This window comes from Scardinius erythrophthalmus (assembly GCF_964197995.2).
Source record: "Scardinius erythrophthalmus genome assembly, chromosome: 6".
Classification (NCBI taxonomy): Eukaryota; Metazoa; Chordata; class Actinopteri; order Cypriniformes; family Leuciscidae; genus Scardinius; species Scardinius erythrophthalmus.
This window is the reverse complement of record NC_138226.1, coordinates 10,119,325-10,131,904: the sequence shown is the minus strand read 5'-3', so window position 1 is coordinate 10,131,904 and position 12,580 is coordinate 10,119,325.

Genomic DNA, 12,580 nt, shown 5'->3' with positions numbered 1-12,580 from the left:
GGACGATGCAAAACAAAAGATTTGGAAGGCATTTATCCTCCCTTTTAAAATTAAACTTGCCGATTAAATGGATAAGCCTATTTTATTTTGCTAGCCTAACTATGCACACGTAAATAGTTTTATAGATTTATCAAGCAGATCATTAGAAACCCTAAAGAAAGAAATGCCTCAATCCTCTAAGCTAAAACCATTTATTGGTTTTGAACGAAGCATGTTAAAGCACTTCAGAAGCACTGCTGTAAGGTTAGTGTCAGACAAATATTATCACACATTGCCATGTTTCTCCTGATAGAAACACAGTCCCTGAGGCACCTGCATTCTGTACACACCTCTCAAAACAAGAACATTTTGAACAAATCAATAGATTAATTATCCATCAATCATCCAGCTGTCACATTCATGTTAGGCACTGTCAGTATTTTTCATCCTGATCAGCCTGTAGTCTTCACACATGAGAAGACCCACGTGTGTTCAGTGAAAATACGGATACAGGGCTTGATCAAAATACAGCATAAATCTCCAGAAACCTTTCAGCCATTCGTTTCCATCAGGCCTGGCGGAGTGTGTCTACACACCAGTCATGAGCGTGAGCAATGGTTTGCCTTTCCCTGAAGAGAATGCCATTATAACTTCACAGCATGTTTTGCACAGACTATTGAGTGGTGGAAAAGAGTTACATTAAGGGCAGTTTCAATCAAATGAGAATTCCAGGAAAATAACAAAAAAAGACACTTAATGTCACAGGGTGGCTGTATAAGTAAGCTCATGAAGACGAATAGCTCAATCAAAACAGTTTTCACAACCACTTAACTAACCGGACAAAGAACGGAACAAAACAGGGAGTATGTATACATAGACTAAATGAGTTAAGTAATTGACATCTCCAAAACACAATGAAACTAAACCAAAACAGAGCATACAGTACATGTTACACTGATATAATAAAAAAGACCAAGCTTGTGAAACTTTTCCGACATGTATTCTTTAATAAAGTCATATTTTAAGGGTCAGCTTAATAATTTATCTAACAGCTATTTGTTCTCTGCCTTTATATGAAGAAATAAAAGTGTTTTCTGATCTGAACATAAAAGCAGAATTAAAACTGAAATGAAAGTCAAATTATTTCTGTCATCATCTAGACTAACAATGCTGCTTTTCCCTTAATTTAAATTACTGTTTTCCGATCAATCAGATTACCAAAAGGTATATTTAACTCAAACATTTATGACATTGATGAAAGTATGCTAAACATTTTAACATTATAAAAATACAGTAGATTGCATCATAAACAACTGTTTGTCCACATAGGGAATAGTTTACAATTGTTTAATTTTAAGGGACAATTACATTTCCCGTGCTTATAAATATTTATAATTATTTGTCGCGTTAAGCTGCAAGGAAGCGCACGACACAGGAGATTCGGTGAAATTAATTCACTGAATTTAATAATATAACCACATTGAACTCAGGAGAACACAACCATGAGACAGAACAAAGAACTGAGGAAACTATGGGCTTAAATACACAGGGAGAGAAATCAGGGTAAAACAGAACAAATGATTTGAAACTAATTAACAGCCAGGGAAACTAACTAGGAACTCAGAAACAGAACAAAACAGACTAATACACGTTAGATTATTATAATAAGTCTACTTTTATAATATCTTAGAAACTTTATTGATTACTTTTTGCAACGTTACTTTAAATTGTTGCTGTATTTTTCTAATGACGCTGCAATAATGCTGTCAATGACAAGAGTGAAACATATCTAAAGCCATTACCCCTGAAATGAAGGGCAGTTAAGTACACTGCTCAATTCCCTCCGCTTCTTTCAAATTCCTCGCTAGACCATGAGATTTTGCAGCGTCGCGGTCCACAGTATATCTGTGCATCAGAGTGAACTCCAGGGAGATTCATATCCTTTCTTCTCAGAAGGCAGTGTCAGAACCAATCAGGGAATGCAGGAATGCAGATTGCCAGAGGGTACACACATAAAACTACTCTAAGAAAACTTTGGGCTGTAGGGAAAGGATACACCCTGAGGATGTTTAAAAGTTATCAACTACTGAGTTGCATAATAATGCTGCAAGTATGGGGAAAAACTAGAATTGATAATCTCAACACGACCATCTTTGGCCTTACTGTTGACACGTCTCCTCCGACACATTAACCTGTGTGTTCTTGGACCTTCGATGTACCTGTGTTAACAACAACTGTGAAAATGATTTACTGTTTTGTTTTTGTTTTTTCAAACGCCTATCATTTAGGTGCTGTCTTAATGACCACCTGTCAAGCCGGTCTTGATCTCACTACATTGGCTGCTAGTCAAATATAGAATTTATTTTAAAATTCTATTGCTTGTATTTAAAGGGCCCCTTATGCTATTTTAAAGTTTCCTAATGTTGTTGTGGAGTCTCCTACAACATGTTTACATGCATCAAAGGTAAAAAAAAAAACATTTGCACATCATCACATTTTCAATGATTCTCAAACGACTCGAGAGATGAATCAATCTCTCTAAATCCCTCCTTGCCGCAAGCTATTCTGCTCTGAATGGCCAGACAGCTCAGTCTGTTGTGATTAGCCAACCGTGTACAGCGCGTCAAAAACAAAAACGCCCATTGCCATAACAATGTCAGCTGTCCTGAGGCTTCCTACACTGTAAACTAAACACAGTAACGAACAATGACGTCGATTTGACCATATCAATGCGAGCGCAAGTCCAATGATGAAACATTGGAAGAACTAGTTATTTAACCCGAACCTCCATCATAAGGACAGCTCGAGCAGGACTCAGTGTTTCTCAGTGATACACTACTCAGTTTGAGGTACATTATGAGATGTTGCAACTGCAATTCCTCACCATCAGCATTAACAAGTGCATGTCCATCAACAAACCGATTATTTTACATGTACTCTTTTATTTACTTGTACTCGAGTATTTTTCTAATATATTGCGGTGAACATGTGGAAACTGTATCAATATCAGTGCATGTATGCAATGTATACATTAGCCAAGCTCTAGAGTGAATGATCTGATGTAACATAAACGTTGGTAAAACAAATATTTTCTCAAAGTAGTAAGAATGACAGACAATCTGCATTAATAGACACAGTTATAGGTAATCGTGGCCCACAACTGATTAGCAGAAGTATTTCAGAAAGACAGTGATAACGTGAGTTAGTCAGTTAGCAGGAGACCTACACAATATAAAACTCAAAACTAAGAGTAACTTTCAAGAGTAAAAAAGGTTTGCGAATCCTGCACTGAACTCCGAGATTTGAGAAGCAGTCGTCAGTGAAATAAAGGGAACACAGCAAAAGTTTAGAATTATACTGCTGTGATATCGTGGTAAAGATGAATTTTAACCATTAATTCTTCACATGCTCGTCCTTGGGCAGTGAAGAAAAACAAAACAAAAAAAAAGGCTTTACCTTCACATTATAGAGCACAGCGCCATCTTTTCGAATTGTCCTTTTTCTGTGAACTGTCCCTTAAATAGATCAAAATGTGGAGTTAAATTTACAGTTAATAAATATGCTCATCCAGCATACCTGGTATTTCTTTCTCATCACTCAAGTGCACATTATTAAGTGCACATTATTACTCTGACTGGACACTAGCAAACATGTCACACACAAGAGAGATAGTGTAGTTGAATTATTCAGAGATAACACATACTTGTTCCTCTGTCTCCTACATAACAACATGTGAGAGGAAAAAGAAAGAAAGATTGAGTGCTTGGATAAGAGCCAGTTCTAGTAACTACATTCCTCCGCTCAAGGTATCAGTGAACACTAGTGGTGTCCAGAAAATGAAGATATACAGTACTGTGCAAAAGTCTTAGGCAAGTTAGTATTACACACGCACGCACACACACGCGCGCACACAAAATAATGGTTTTAAGGCAGCTATTTATCTTTTTTGTGGTGTGTCATTATCTATTTATCTTTTGCTGTAGTGTGTCAGTAGGAAATATCAGTTTACATTTCCAAACATTCCCTTTGCCAATAATTGTAATAATCCAGTGAGATTTATATGCACAAGGAGTCTGACAACAACCGGTGCTCAACACGGAGATCTGATCTCACCATCATCATGTCTGACTGTGATTAAGAAACTGAGACGGACTAAATCCAGAAGAACTGTGGCAATGTCTCCAAGACGCTTGAAGAGACCTACCTGCAAAGCTACAGTACATGTGGAAAGTTTTAGGCACAATGTGAGGATGCTTTCAAAAGTAATATCATAAATAGATTTAATTTATGAATTAACTTGTATTCATGAAATCAAATCAATATTTGGTGTGACCACCCTTTGCAGTTAAAACAGCTTTTGCTGCAGTTCTGGATTTAGTCTGTCTCGGTTTTTTTATCTGTTTCTTGAATTAGCCCTGAAACCAATTATTAATTTATACTATATCTCATTACTAAATAAACAAATGCTGGAAAGAGAGAGAACAAACAATGTTAGTTGTCATTTACCCCTCTTTATGACCAAAATTGCTTATTGCAAGTATGATCTACTGGACTAGATTTTAAGTAGGCAACATTACACAATGGGGCAATGGTGACCAAGCAGGATTGTGTATTTTAATTACCTTACTGTATTAGAGGCCCAAGTCTTTATTCCTTTACGGTTTCAGCTGCCTGGAACCAGTGTTTCTCAAAGACATTTGCAGTGCTAAGTCATCTTTTACAGAAGAGAATAAATAATTCTAGAGAGAACTATTCCTTAAAGCTTATGTTGAGCCAAATATCAAATAAAGCGTGCACTGTGCAGCAAATTTGCCCCATTCTTCAAAACCCTCAATTTACATTCAGCATTTACAACTGAATACATTTCACTAAATCTAAATGCTAAACGAATGTGAAATATGTGATACTTTCAGTTTAAGGTCAGATTTATTTATTTATTTATTTATTTCAAAAGCAATGTCATAAGATACAAGTCAACATTAAATAACTTCAGTGTATTTTAAGTTTAAAGTCCTTCAAAGAATCAAGATGATCAATAACTATTCCAGACTTGGAGTACTACCCAATTTAGTTTGACATTAATACTACAAAAATAAGTGCAAAGCTATTTTCCAGACTAGTGGTTTAAAGAGTTACATTCAACTCTGCTTCTCTTGACATGGCAGTGGATCAAACACATCCTGTACAGCAGGTAACTACATGCCGAGTAATTTAGTTGTGAAAGGTGACATGTTTATTTGCTGAAACAAGTCTTGGACGTTTTTTTTTTTTTTTTTCAAAGACAAGCTTAGGGTTGTGATATATCAAAGCATGCTGCAATGTTTTCAGACAAACACATCTCAGGAGCTCTTCAAAAAGACTCCAGCTGACACAAGAGATTTGAAGGACAACCTACGGCTGCTTGGTTGACAGTACAATATCAGGGACCTCTCGTTGTACAATGAAAAGGTATGCGGATTGCAGTATCTCCTGATTGAAGTACCCCCCTGATATTTTAAATGAAATAGTTTAACACATTTATATGTTCACAGTAACATATGCAGTTCTCTCGCAAGCCCAGTTTGGGAAACCCTGGCCAAGGGAAAGCCACAATTGACCACTTGTATCACGAACAAAATCAATAAAAAAACACTTTACATTAATTTGTGGTTGATTTCTTTCCTCCATCTTCACCTACAACTGCAGACCTGCCAATCAGAGAATGATGAGAAAGAAAATTAAACTGTGTTCTTGTCTTGAGTAATACCATTTCTATTTGAACCAAGATCCCAGGGTGACTGATCTGATGTAGAGGCCCACAACAATCAATGGGATGAGTAGCAGTCATCATCATGAACCGTAGGCTGTCCGAAAGCTGGAAAACACTGCCTTTGCATATATGGAGCCAAGTCAAGCCAAGTCAAGTATATTTGTATAGCGCTTTTCACAATACAGATTGTATCAAAGCAGCTTCACAGTATTAAATTAAAATAATACAACAAAGTTTGTTTCTAGTGGAATTTATTGATTGATAAAATTAAATTAAATATACCCAAAATATCCCCAACTGAACAAGCCAAAGGCAACGGTGGCAAGGAACCGAAAAACTCCATCAGGTGACCTAATGGTGACCTGAAACTCCATCAGGTGACCTAATTGAGAAAAAAAAAAAAAACCTTGAGAGAACCCAGGCTCAGTCGGGGACCAGTTCTCCTCTGGCGTTTATGAACTAGAGGCCGGATTGTAGTTTGAACTGTAAGATTAAAAATATTATATGATGCCTGGCTGAAGAGATGCATCTTTAATCTAGTTTTAAACTGGGAGAGCGAGTCTGAGCAACGAACAGTATCAGGAAGGTTATTCCAGAGTTTTGGAGCTAAATGTGAAAATGCTCTCCCTCCTTTGGTGGATCTGGATATCCTAGGTATGACCAAAAGCCTAAAATTTAGTGATCTTAAAGAGCGCGATGGATTATAGGGCGATAGAAGATCCGTTAAATAGACTGGAGCTAAGCCGTTTAGGGCTTAATAAGTCAGTAGCAATACCTTGTAATTAATACGGAACTTTATAGGTAACCAATGTAGCGATGATAAAATCTGTGTTATATGATCATATTTTCTTGATCTAGTAAGAACTCTAGCGGCTGCATTTTGGACTAACTGTAGCTTGTTGATTGAAGCAATCAAGACACTGGCCTAATGTTTGCATAGCAACTTGTCTACTAAGATTTCCATTATTTTATTAAATTAATTAAGTATGTTTGACCAATTCTCCACTCTTAAAAATATTTTTTCTTGGCTTTGATGGTTCCATGAACAACCCCTAAAGGGGTCATGACATTGACGATTATTTTAAACCCTCATTCTGAGCGTCTGTCTGAAATTATCCATTTTTCTTTAAGGCTTAAATGGCCACTGCTATGATTGGCTAACGTCATTGCATAGGAAACGGTATAAACGACCACTCGCTAAAGCACACAAGTGTAATGAAAACATTATCCATATAAAATGGTCATTTACAAACAAAGCATTATAGATTTGTTATGGTTTGCGAACCAATACAGCGTCTTTGCAAACTCTCCATTACACTGTGCCTCGTTTACAAAACAATCAGCAGTCAAATTCTCAGAACAAACATACAGTATAATCCTCTGACGTGTTCCATGACATCATTAAAAAATGTATCCTTCTGAAGTCTCTGAGCAAATGAGCTGTTTAAACAGGAATGCGTCAAAGCGAACATTCCTTTATGCTTACATTTACTTTTCCATTTGTCCTCTTGTCGACAGACTCAAGCACGTGAACTTAAGTACGACAGAAAGTGAACGGCACCTGTATACTGTATCCAAAACACCAATTTTCAATCTTTCAACACATCACATGTACGTCACAATCTGTGTATCACATGCACATTTGACCATTTTATGGAAGACCATCAGGTTGAGACAATTAGAAAAGTATGGGAGCTCAGGAGATTTGAGAGAGGGCACAAAAATAGACGACGCAAACAGAAAGAGATTACAGGGAGAGCAGATGAACAGATTTCCAAAATAACAGGATTTATGCTCTACTGTCTAACTACGAAAAGCTTAAGGCATCTGATTTACTAGCCTGATCAGTTCAACAGTTAGGTCTAGCCAAGATTGTCTTTTAGGAGACAAGCCAGAGAGGATAAATTCATGGTCATATCGTGGGGTGGGTTTTAAGGGCCACAGTCCAGGGCCCTTTAGTAATGGGATCTCAATCTCTGCCTCTCAGGAAAAACAGCCCACTCTTACTCTATTATTGGGATAACGAGCAACTCTTTTCCATCCGAGTGCAGCTGAACGGTGGTTGTATGTCAGACCCATCATGCCTGATGTAAAATTCCCCAGGATGATATTGATTTTGGGAGAGTGCGAGGCAACAAACCTTGTCTGTTCGATGAAGAAAGCTCTAGAACTGGACAACAGTGATTGCTATTGGAGGTGACTCTACTGGACTGGTAGAGTTTGGCAAATGGCAATGATTTTGCTGTTTTCTCTGACATTTCATGCCGTGTTCAATTCAGTTCAATTTAGATGTACTGTACAGTTCATAAACATTGGATTTACAAACATTTAAATGCCAATAATCCACTTGGGGACCATCTTCCATAAATAAACATTCATGCATTATATTGTCAAGAGAAATTATTGAAAAAATCCCAAATTAAATTATTGTCGTTGTATTAAATAATTGTCACTGTCCTACAGTAAATTAAAGCAAGCAGTAAAGCAAGCGTAGTGTCAGTTCTGGCAGGTCACGTTAGTCAAGCTCGCATCAGCTGACTCTCAGCTGATTCCCGTCTACCTATAGGAATTCGACGCCTATCACTGTATACATATATAAGCTCCTTCAGTATTATCAACAGCTATCACGTTTCTCAGGAGCTAATTATCCTCCTCCATCCCCAGCTCCTCCTCTCGTCAGTCAGGATTCGGCATTCTGATTCCTCTTGAATCAGAATAAATTCTCGAATCATGTTGTACTTTAAAATCTTGAATTAATGATATCTGCAATACATTCATGTTGGTTCTGTTGTGTTTCCCTTAAGGAGGGTTATTGCTGCTCTCCCTGCTCTTATCCATGCTAGGCTGGTTCTTGCCCAGAACAGAACCATACCGCCAATCCAAACTGTATGCTAATTGTCAATCGTATTTGACGATAGTGGTCCTTATTTTAACATTAACCAAATTCATGTGTAATATTATTAAAATTTGGCAAATGTTAACATTGATTATTATTATTATTATTAATACAATTAATATATAATTTGTATATACTATTATTATTTTTTATATATATATATATATTTGGTAAATGTAACATAAATAACACTACAGTATATGCCAAAAAACAAAGGCTATATATACTAGTAGTTCACATTTATTACTATTACTACTATTATTAAAATTATAATAATAAAACAATGATAATATTAATACACATGGTAACATTTACTAAATTATTATATATATTTGAACATAATAATTATGTATTATGTAACCACAACTTGTTAAATCAAATCTATCCAATACTTGAGAATATCAAAATAAAATTGTCTATATTCCAGCACTGCACTCTAAAGCTTTAATAAAACAACTTTTTTTTTTATAAAAGTAATAATATCATGCATTGCTGCATTATTATGCCAAGTAGTAAAATTCTATCCAAACAAAACATTTAAGATAAACTCTTCTCAGCCTCTCCATGAAGCCAGGCCAAATTCATGCTGCTGGTAGGGCAATTGATTGTCACAAGAGTGAAATATCCCCACCGTGGAGAAATGCATAACAACTCAAGAACAAATCCCCCTGCAGTAAGAATATTTATATGGAGCTGTACATGCATGAAATGTCATCATGCCTCTGAAAGAATGATGGCTATAATTACTCAACCCACAAACAAACAAAGCCCACAAGGAATTAAAATCCAAAAAAGGCCAGTAAACAATGAAGATGGGAGATATGAAATAAAATTAAGCCATAGACCACAGAAGTGTTTTTAAAGGGATGTGCAAGAAGATCCAATGTAACATAAAATGCTCCCATTATGTGTATCATAAAATTAGGGGTTTCAGTCAATTGAATTGTAATTAATTCAATTACAAATTAATTACATGATTAAAATATTCAAGTAAATTGCAGTTACATTTACATTATTCATTTAGCAGATGCTTTTATCCAAAGAGACTTACAGATGAGAACAATAGAAGCAGTTAAAACTAACAGTAGGACAAGTGAAATATCCCCAGTTATTTGCAATTATTGTTATTTACTTTCAGTCATATCATGTCACTGAACATAACTCTATCAGTGGCCTACAGTCCACAGCACTGTCCAAGGCACACTAAGAAGTATGTCTTTATTACAAAGAAAACTTGTATTTTTTTTTTTTTTATAATAAGTGTAAGATCCCATTTTCATGCAGGCAGCAATTTACATTTTGCTGCATTGAGAGCATTCATTAAACAAAACAACACATTACTTTGCTTAATAAATTACAACGTGTCATTCTTCATACTAATGCTTCAATTTAGAATAATGCATTTGGTGTGGAGGATGAACATCTGGCCATTAGTAAGTTTGGCTGAAAATCAAATACTGCTTGCACCAGCAAGGCATGCTCTTCCCATGATGCCCTCTGTTTAGAAGATTCCCAAAGGGTCTGTTCACACACAGGAGAACACAGATCCATAAAACTTTCATCCTACTGTCTCAGGGAGATATCTGAATCTGATAATGCTTTTCAAAACTGCAAGGGAGGAATCAATGACAATTAATTTGCCTAAAAAAGATCAGCAATCATGTCAGACTAAGATAAATATTTACATCACATAGACAGGTTACACTGTGAATATATATAACTAGCCCCGATATTCTGAATGAATGAACGGACGGACGGACGGACGGACGGACGAACGAAAAAATATATGTGTCCTGAATAAATTATTAAATAATTTATAAGTAAACATTTAAATAATATAATCAGTCCTGCCAAAACTAATAAAATAACATGGAAAGAATCTCCTTAATGCTCATATTCATCCAGAAACCCCCTTTTGGTTTAAGGAGATTGACATCAGATTCTTCCTCCCTTTCTTGAGGCATTTAGCATGTTAAATTTAATTATATTTGAGACAAATATTAATCCCTAATGCTAATTTTGTCTTTTCCCAACTCTTGTGTTTACCCATTGTAATTTGATCCTGGTTTATTAACAGGTTCAATGATGACTGCTTATGAATTGTTTAACATCCAGAAATGAAAAAAGATGACTGCCTTATTAAAAATACCAGAGTCAGAGACCGATCCAGTCTGTTCATTACCATTGCATGAATCAGAAAAAAAGGATCATTCATTTGTTGATTGAAACAGCACAATAGACACAGATAGCAATTATTCTGTAGGCTACAATTTTGAAATGTGACATCATTGTCCACATGACAAAAACGGGGGTCTACAGCATCACAAGTGTTCAAAAAAAAGTGCATTTAAATGCAAATATCACCTCAAGCCCTAACTCTGAAACAAATGGTGGCAGTTCCAAACATATGTTGCAGGAATGTATCAGACACTAAATTAAAAGCTTCTTGCTTTTGGCTTTGTGCAGGAGTCTTTGTTTGTGGCTATTCATTCATGTGCATTTCCAGTACAAAGCCCTACAATTGCAAGCATAAATCTCCAGATGGGATGAGCGAGGATGTCAAGGGCTCAGTGGAGTGTCCTGTTTTGTGTAACAACATCGGTATAATCAGAATTCTGGACTGTAGGGTTGCTTGATAATGGAAAACATCATAATCACGATTAGTTTTGGTCGATATTGAAATCATAATTACTTAACATGATTATTGGGGCGATGTGATCAAAGTCTTATTTCACGATATGAGTATTTTTAAATATCAGTAAAATTTCACAATTATAGATACTTCAGAAAAAACTAACACTATAGGTTAACCAACGTAGGTAAAAAAAAATACAACAGAACAAACATACAAATTAAATCAACTGTTTTTCAGGTAATCAACAGTCGTAATCAGATAAGTAATAGCCTATACAAAAAGAAAAATTAGATAATCAAATGTAAAATAACACTGTGTATAATACTCCATAGTCATACACATTAAATATAGAATAATCCTTATTAAAGCTATACTAAAGTTATTCAGTCTAGTTAGTGATTTTCCTTTGTCATTTGTTTTTTTGATTCTCATTAATGACAGACTGCAGCAGGTATATTAGGTTGCTGTCACTTTAAGAGCTAACGCATGGATCCAATACACTTTTACACACTCGTTGTCTTTCTCAACTGTGAACATTTACTTAAGACGCAACCCACTGTGTTTACGTGGATGCGTATCAGAAGCCCATTTGCTTATCCACCTTCAGCTCCGACTAGGCGCTTGCACAGAAAGTCACCTGGGGAACAGCAGCTTAATGTGCTTTTAATAACACCGTTTAATATCAAAAACGTCTCACAGTTTAGCAACAGAAGACTGCTTTTTACAACACCTACCTATTTGGCCGATTTGGGACTTTTCGTGTGTTAAGTTTGGGCTTTTAGAGAGGAACGAAAGCACTGCTGTGAAGAGATTGAAGGTGTGTGGACAAAATGTACCAGCGGCACAATAGCCGCGTTTCCACTATCGGGCCAGTGCGAGCCAAGGCTTTATACGGGCTGTGCCGGGCTAAAAGCCCTGGGCCTGTAGCACCGAGCCCAAAACACACAACGTTTCCACTGTCGGGCCAGAAGCTCTGCAGCGCTTCACTAAAACACGTCCGTAACACGCCTCTCTGGAACAACGTCACACTAACCCATCATTTCACCAACAAATGGAAGTTTTATCAGAAAACAAATCAGAAAGAAATCACTGGAAACAGCATGATTGCAAAACAAACATGATAAAAGCGACCGTTTGCTGGCATTTTTGTTGTTTACTTGAATATTTAAAACCCAAGATGATGTTTTACCACAGGGTTACAATAAAAAGTGATACATTGATCATAATGAATAAAGTGGTTTACCGAGGAAGCTCTATTCCTTTATTCCTATATAAGTTGCTTTATTTTATGATAGTCTCAAAGTGACGAGACGTAGGCGTA